We start from the raw sequence: 8,847 nt of genomic DNA on the forward strand, positions 1-8,847 counted from the left end.
CTTTCCCTTTCTCTTTAAATTGCCGAGGTCTGATCCCAGATAAGGAGGCTTCCTTCGCGCGACCCTCCCGTGTGTGCTTCCTTCTTCCTCACTCCCGCCTGAGTCTCTGTGGTCCAGGGGCCAAGGGCGTCTTGCCCCATCAAGTCCTGATGGCCAAGGGGCAGAGGAGGGCTGAGAGGCAAGCCTAGAGGAGGTTGGTGGGAGAGGTTTCTGGGGCAGCGGCCCGTTGGGTTTTTCCCCAGTAATATTTTATGCAGCATTTATGTGTGTTTGGAGTGGGGATGGTAGAGGAACGTGGCGTCAACTCAGATCATCCTGTGTCGGAAGTGGAATCTCCCAGCCCTGTGCTTTGATACCTGTTTTCTTCTGTGGTTAAAAGCCAGCCCCCCGGGACTTCCCTGATGGCGCAGCGGTTGGGAGTCCGCCTGCCGATGCAGGGGACGCGGGTTCGTGCCCCGGTCCGGGAAGATCCCACATGCCCCGGAGCGGCTGGGCCCGTGAGCCGTGGCCGCTGAGCCTGCGCGTCCAGAGCCTGTGCTCCGCGACGGGAGAGGCCACAACAGTGACAGGCCCGCGTACTGCAAAAAATAAAAAAACAGCCCCCAGCCAGTTGTTGTTTCAGTCTCCTCTCAAGTCGCGTGTCCCTGGCCACCCTACCCACACAGATGCCCCACAGTGGCAGTGATGGTGAGGGCTTCTCTTGTGACTTCAAAGCTTCTGGATTCCTCTGCCTGCCAGTCCCCCACACCCACATTCAGGCCTCTGCCCATGATTCCTGGTCCATCATCCCGGCGCCGCAGGCAGCAGGCCCAGAGCAGTGTGAGTTGCAGCCCATTTGGTTGAGTAGGAGGCAGCAGGACTCGGGTAGGCAGGAAGGACCACCCCCTGGTGGTGGCGGCAACCCGGCCCACATCCCTTGGCTGGACCCTCTGGCTGTCCCTGGGCCCCCGGTACTTCTAGGCTGTTTCAGCTCTGGCTCCCTGAGCCACCGCTGACCCCTGCTGTGCCACTGCTGCCCCCAGCTGCCCTATTTCTGCTGCCAGGACCGGAGCCCATGACATTGATGCCCTCCTCAGCCTGAATTCCACCTGCCAGGGGTCTCTGGGGTGAATGGGTTTTAGGACCTCCCCTTTTGCCCTCATAGCCAGGCCCAGGGCTCCCCTTGATGCTGGGCACATACCTGGATCTGCCCTCCAGGGTCTCGCCTGCCTCCCCATCCTCTGTTCCTGGTGGTCTTTGTGGCCCCCGTGACCCAGACCATCAGGGCTGAGAGCGCCTGCTGAGGCCACCTGCTCCACCCTCCTCACTTCACAGATGGGGAAAGACCCAGAGAGACTCCATTTCTGCAACCACTTCCAGCCTCCACCCACACTCCCTAATCCAGCCTAAAGGGCGTGGAGAATAGGGCTCCAGGCAAGGGAGCAGTCAGGAGGGATGTGCCAGGTTTATACCCGAGATGCCACCTCCCGCCCGCGCCCATGGAGGAACGGATTGGGGAAGCTCCCACTAGAATGTTTGCCCTGTGAGGGCAGGTCCTGACCTGTCCTCCTCACTGCTGACTGCCCAGCTTCTAGGACAGCGCTGGGCACACAGAGGTGCTCAACACCTATTTGTTACATACATTGATGAAGCAGAGAGATGGGAGCAAGAAAACAAGGGCCCGTCTACACAGAACCTCGTGCACAGTATGGCCACAACAAATACTTGTTAATTCAACTGCCTGACCAACCCCTCATTTTCAAAATGAGGAGACAGGCCCAGAGGGGATGTGATGTGTCCAAAGTGACAGAGCAGGTCAGTGACCATCAGGGGAGAACCCTGGCCTCCTGGACCCAGCCTGTGCTCTGTCCACATACTCTGCCAGCCCACCAAAAAGGCTGCTGCAGCCCATGTTTTACGGCTCCTATGGCACTTGCATGATGTTGTTGCGACATGCTGCAAGGTAAGTGCGATGGCCCCATTTTACAGAGGGAAGAACTGAGGCTCAGAGAGGTGGCTTGCCTGAGGCTGCCAAGAGAGTCAGGGCAGACAGAGCTGTAATCCCAGTGCGGGTCCTGGGGGCAACCAGAGGAGTTCTGGCACATGCCCCTCTGCGCCATCCAGAGGGGACCATTATGCTTTTACAAGTGCCAGTTTATATACTTTCCTGGGTCGTCAGCCCTACCAGGGATTTATAAGTTTCTAAGTGATCGTGTCTCTGGGGGAAAAAGCAAATGGAAAGTGAACCGGGCAGGAGTTGCCAGCCCTCATCAACCCCAGGGCTGTGGAGCCAGAGCTCTTCTTTGATTTATTCCCAGGGGTCCCGGGGGCTGTGGTGCAGCCTGACCCTGCAGAAGGGCCACCAAGAGGTCAACGAAACAGCCCCCGTGCCACGCTTCCACCAAGGACATGTGTCCTATCTGTACAGGAGCCTGGGGGCTGCCTGAGCTCCCATGGGGTTGGGGCTTGGACTGGGGTCTGGTGGGTGATTTTAGGGCCTAGAAAGAACTGGAGCAGCCAGGTTTCAACGTAATTTGGGGAGGGAGGAGGTGCAGAGGGGATAGAAACAGGCTTCACCTTGAGTTGAAAGCACTGAAGCTGGAGGAGGGTCCACTCCACTATTCTCTGGGGGTTCATTTTACTTCTCTGTACTTTGGGGTATGCTTGAAATTTTCCAGAAAAGAACTGATGTGGTCCTGGTGTGGCCAGGCTGGGATCTTCCTCGCTGGCCTGGAAGCCTGGATGGGTCCAGGAGGCAAGTCCAGGCTAGGGCCCTGCTGGGGGAGGGACTGGAGCCTCAGTTCACCTTCCCTGTATGACTGTCTTGTCACTGCAGGGACCATGTTGGGGCCCTGTGTCCCCAGTGCCCAGTGCAGGACCTGGCCCACAGTTGGGATTTAATAAACGCTTCTTTGTTTGGGTTAATATGCCAGTGACATACATGTGTGTGCAGAACTTGGGCCAGGACAGGGAGAGGTCTGCTCACCTCCTACCTGACAGTGGTCGCATGTGCTGGAGGCATGCTCAGGAGACCTTGGCCCCAACCCCAAAGCTCTGCGGGGATCCCTGGAGAGAGGGAGCTGGAGACCCTCAAGCAAGCAAGACTGGGATGCCAGGGAGTGGGGCTGGGGGCAGATCTCAGATTTCTAAAAGGCAAAGCCCTCGAAAGCAGAACGGGCTACTTTGGGATGAAGTGAACTCCCCATCCCTGGGGTGTACAAGCAAGAGTGTGCAGGAAGCCATAAAGCAGTCCTGTCACTCAGTCAAAGGCTGGACTGCACAATCTTGAAAGGCCTCTCAGGCTCACTCAGGACTCTGAGGCAGCCGCTGTTTCACACCCACACAGGCTGCAGCAGGGCCAGCCTCCCAGCATCGCTGTCCCTGAGGCTGGATGGAGGGAAGCGCGTGTCCAGGTGATTAACTGCACACCTGCAGGGAAAGCAGGTGGCCGAGGCTTGGGTTACTGCCTCAATATCTCTCAGAGGTTCAGGGCTGTCAGGCCTCAAGCCCAGGACAGCAGCAAGGGGAGACCAGGATGGGGCCTCTGCTCTCAGCCACCTCTCGTTCCCCTGCAGGCAGCCAGGCATCAGGAGACTACACCTGGTCTGGAGGCTGCAGGGAACAGCAGTGTTGACCCAGGGGCTGCACACTGAGCACATGAGCGTCTGTCGGCCTTTGGAGCCTTGGGGGCAGCCAGGCCGCAGTCGGGGCAGCATCTCCCAACTCCCTAACTTCCCAGATGGGGAAACCGAGGCTCTAAGGGGTCAGACTGGCCCTGAGGTGGGGAGGTGAGGGATAGGTATTATTGACGAGGAAAATTAAGTCCCAGAGAAGGAAAGGCTGTGCCTGAAGCAGCTCAGCCAGTCCCTAGCAGTGAGGCCAGAGCCTCCCCCGCCTGGGCACCCAGCAGCTCCCTCAGGAATGAGCCATCTGAGGGCGGCCAAGTCTTGGAGCAGCAGGGGCAGGAGCCCAGACGACCTATGGGTCACCGCACTGCTCAGAGACCAGCTCACCCACCTACCTGATGCCTGATGCCGCGCAGCCTCCTCTGCCGACTGCACGGCCGGACCATCCGAGAGCCTCCGACAGCTTCAATGCCCAGGGAGGGAGGGCTGGGGATGCTGGTCCTGAGATTACACTAACGGCCGTCACTTAGCAGGGGCTGCACCGTCAGTGCTTTACGCGTGCAATCTGTTTAATCTCCACGCAGCCCTGCAGCAAAGGTCTATTCTCATCCCCGTTTTATAGATAAGAAATCTAAAAGCCAGAGAGATGAAGTCAGTTGCCCAGGATCACACACAGCCAAGCCAGATTTTGGACTCATGTCCTTCTGACTGCAAAGCCCTCACCCTTGGTCAACCTCCGAGCCCCAGTACTTTGCTCTCCCCAAACTCCTGGGGTGAATGGCACATGCCAAGTTGAGATGAAATCCCAAGGTTGGGAGTCAACCCCATTTTATCACCTGCCTCTGCCACTGACTTGTTTCACACTTGGGGCGTCTGTTTCCTCATCTGTAGAATGGGAATGATACTCACAGCCCTCCTGGCTCCTGGAGAATCAAGAGCTGTAATGGAAGAGGAGATCTGCTTGGCAAACTGGGAAGGCCTGTGCCAGGGCGAGCTGGCACTTTCACAGAAGTTTGGCACTTTGCACTCACCCAAGCTTTCCTCTGGGTCAGTTGTGCCTCCACCCCGGAGGGTGAGCAACCTGAAACAGGGCCCAGGGGAGGGGTGGGAGGTGGTGGGTGTCCCCTGCTACAAAGCAGAGGGGGAGGTGGGGGGCGGCCCCAAGTTGAAGTCATAAGTTCTGCGCAGGGCAGGCTGCCAAGATCACAAGCTCGTGGTCCCTCCCCAGCAGGCGCTGCGTGTTGTGCAGCTGTCTCCATGGAGCCTGGCTTTACAAGGTACCTGAATGCCCCAGAGAGGCCTGGAAGGCGACTGGCACCGCTGCTCTACTTTTATTGATGGAGAAACTGAGGCTTGGGAAGTCTGTGGCTCCCAAAAGATGGTGAGGCCCGGAGCACTGACAGCAGGGGTTCTAGTGTCCTCAGATCTGCTCAGACTGGGGCCCTGGGCAGGTCTCCTCACTGAGTCTGGGCTTCTGTTCTGTAGCAGATTAAATGGGGTGATATTGTCACATAGTAGGATCTTAAGAAATGTAACTATTTCCTTCCATTTGAGGGCTGCCCATTTAGATAAATGCCCTGAGCATTCTCCTCATAACTCTAAACTCAGGGTCATGATACAAGTGGGAAACTGAGGCCCAGGAATTGGTATGACTTGGCTGGGGACACGTGGTAACTTGGTGGTGGATCTGGTTTCAGGGCTCCAGGGCAGCACTCTCATCACCCCATGTTATCTTGGGCAGAAGCCTCACTGGCCAGAGCACACCAGTCTCTCAACCCAGGGCTTGGGACCTCTATTCAAATTCTGGGTGTGCAGCCTTAGACAAGTCACATGCTCTCTCTGAGCCTTAGTGTTCTCAACTGAAAAATGAACACCATGATTACGCATAAGATTGTGCTGAGGAAGACATAAGAAATCAGAGACGGCAGTATTTGGTGACCGTGGAAAGCCACAGTGGTGATGAGGGATGAGAAAGAGTCAGCCTCCATCTATCAATTCAGCAACTGAGTAATTCACTATACATCACTTGGTCCTAAAAAGAATTTGAAGATGCTCCAAGTATTCTTACACTCAGCCAGCAAGGTAGGCTTCTGTAAAGGTGTTTCAGGGACCCACACCCGGAAGCACCCCCAACGTCACCTACTTTCCCATTGCTTACAAGTCTCTCCTCTCAATTTCTCTCTGTGCATTTAATGTGTTCTTGAAATAGACTTTCCTCCATGGAGCCCTCTTGATGGCCACTGGACATATGCACAGGAACAGGCACTGCTTTTAGCATCTCCCTGAGTAGGTTGATAAGTAAGGAGAGAAAATCTTGCTGTTGCCAGAAACAGAGATAGAATGCAACCTTGCCAGCTGATGGGCCTGGGCTGTCCAAAGGCAAGGCCATCACTCCAAGGTCAAGACATCTTCCACAATCTAGACTGCTTACTCCCTCCCACTGGCCAAAAAAGAGCCTGCCTTAGTCTCCCCAACTTTCAGACCTTGCATACAACAACAGGAGTTTTTTGAGCCCCCTCTGTGTGTCAACCACATGACATACGTTAACTCATTCCCTCTTCAAACAACCTAGAGAGAAACAATCCAAGCTCAGAGCACCAGACCAGGGCTGCTGGACCCTAAGATCGCTCCTCTTCCTCTGAGTCCCACTTCCTTCAAGTTGGCTTTTTTTTTTTTTTTTTGGCTGCGCTGTGCAGCTTGCGGAATCTTAAGTACGCGGGCCTCTCACTGCTGTGGCCTCTCCCGTTGCAGAACACAGGCTCCGGACACGCAGGCCAAGCGGCCATGGCCCGCGGGCCCAGCCGCTCCGTGGCATGTGGGATCCTCCCGGACCGGGGCACGAACCCGCGTCCCCTGCATCGGCAGGTGGACTCTCAACCACTGTGCCAGCAGGGAAGCCCCTCAAGTTGGCCTTTGTGTTTTGTTCACAATGCAGCTTCCAGCACCAGAGCAGAGTGAATGCTCAACAGCCCACGTGACAGAGTGCAAAGGCTCTAGATGAGCTCACGGGGTCATGGGCTCAGAGCCAGGAGAGACAAAGGGAAGTGGGGCCTGCACAGGTCACTCTGCAAGTGGGAGAGTGGCAGAGGCTGGATGCACAGGCTTGCTAACTCCCAGCCAGGGCTCTGGGATACACACAGCCCCTCCAAGCTGGTCAGTCTTTCCATGACATTTTTCTCAGGGCATCTCATCTCCTAATGATGGGAGTTCCTCGAGGCCAGGTCATTCAAGTCTTCCTTTCACACAACGAACGCTCAGTATGTCACACAGCATGGATGCCCACAGTTTGACTGGAGATCCCCATGTGGCTGTCAGGCTCCACTCAGGAGGATGGCCCCAACTCTCGAATCCCAAGGCCTCCAGGTCTGTCAACAAGACCCAGAGTTTCACCCAGGCCTTCTCAGAAGGGCTTGAAGGGAAATCAGTTGAACCCCCATTTTACAGATAGGGAAGGGCAGGGACTTGCCACTGAGTGTAGAACCCAGGGAAGGAAAACAGGAGCCACGTCTCAGGCTTTGTCAGCTGGTCACTCTCCTTTTTCCCTTCTCCCCCAGGCAACAGTTCCAAGACTCTGTTTCCCTACCTGTAAAATGAGAGGATTGGGATTTATAGCTGCTAAGGTTTTCTTTAGCCCTTTTTGGGTTCTAGCATTCTGTAACTAGTATTTACAATAGGTATCATTTATTAAATGTGGAAAGAATAGTCTCTTCAACAAACGGTGCTGGGACAACATGCAAAAGAATGAAGTTAGACCCCTACCTCACATCATATACAAAAATTAACTTAAAATGAATCAAAGACCTAAAGGAAAGAGTTAAAACTATAAAACCTAGAAAAAAATAGGAGTAAATCTTCACAACCTTGAATTAGGCAATATTTTCTTAAATATGACATTAAAAGCATAAGAAGCAAAACAACAAAGATAAATTGAACTCCACTAAAATGAGAACTTTTTGTGCTTCAAAGGATACCATTAAGAAAGGGAAAAGACCCTCTGAGGCCCTCTCCAACCAGGCTTGGCCTAAACCCCACCCACACACCCGCATCCAGGGCCTTACCTCCAAACTCCAGAACTCCACACTCCAGAGGCCCCCCTTCGGATGTGCTGCCTCTCCCCTTCCATACAGGTCTTAAGCAGAGGCTCCACTCCACGCTTCAGTGTTGCCCTGCCTAGGCCCCGCCCCCAAGGCCTTTTCGGCTGCGTGGGTCCTAAGCCTAGGCCCCACCCCACCCTAAACCCCACACCTGCCTAAAAGTTTAGTTCTACCACCCGCCTAAACTCCACCCCCATAGCCAAGGCCTTTTTTTTTTTCTTTTTCTTCTTTCTTCTTTTAGGTTGGAGTTCTGTTTTACCTTGTTGTTGATTCACTTATAATTTTATTTTTTCTAAAAAATCTTTTATTTTTCTAATTTTATTTTATTCTTTACACTTTGTTATTGTTCTGCTCATTTTGGCTTGTTCCCCTTTTTTTTTTCTTTTTCTGTTGTGGTTTTGTTTTACCTTGTTGCAGTTGATTCAATTATATTTTTGTTTTTCCTAATATATTTTTTAGCATTCAAATTTTATTTTATTTTTTATGCTTTGTTGTTGTACTGCTCCTTTTCTTCTTTCTGTTTTTTTGTTTGTTTGTTTTTGGTTTTGGTTTTTTTGTGGGGTTTTTTGCCATGCTGTGCAGCTTGCGGGATCTTGGCTCCCAAACCAGAGGTCGGACCCGAGCGCCCGTGGTGCGAGCACTGAGTCCAAACCGCTGTACTAATGGAGAACCTCAGGCCCCAGGGAATATTAATCGAAGTGAGGCATCCGAGAGGGCCTCATCTCAGCACCAAGACCTGGCTCTACCCAACTGCCTGCAAACTCCAGCACTGGATGCCTCAGGCCAAACAATTAGTAAGACAGGAATACAGCCCCACCCATCAAAAAAAAAGTGAAATGACAAAACAATATGTTGTAGACAAAGGAGCAAGGTAAAAACCTACAAGATCAAATAAATGAAGATGAAATAGGCAACATACCTGAAAAAGAATTCAGAGTACTGATAGTGAAGATGCTCCAAAATCTCGGAAACAGAATGGAGAAAATACAAGAAACGTTTAACAAGGATCTAGAAGAACTAAAGAGCAAATGAACAGTGATGAATAACACAATAACTGAAATTAAAAATACTCTAGAAGGAATCAATAAGAGAATAACTGAGACAGAAGAACAGATAAGTGAGCTGGAAGATAAAATGGTGGAAATAAC

The sequence above is a fragment of the Lipotes vexillifer genome, unplaced genomic scaffold, assembly GCF_000442215.2.
Source record: "Lipotes vexillifer unplaced genomic scaffold, Lipotes_vexillifer_v1.1 scaffold1003, whole genome shotgun sequence".
Lineage (NCBI taxonomy): Eukaryota > Metazoa > Chordata > Mammalia > Artiodactyla > Lipotidae > Lipotes > Lipotes vexillifer.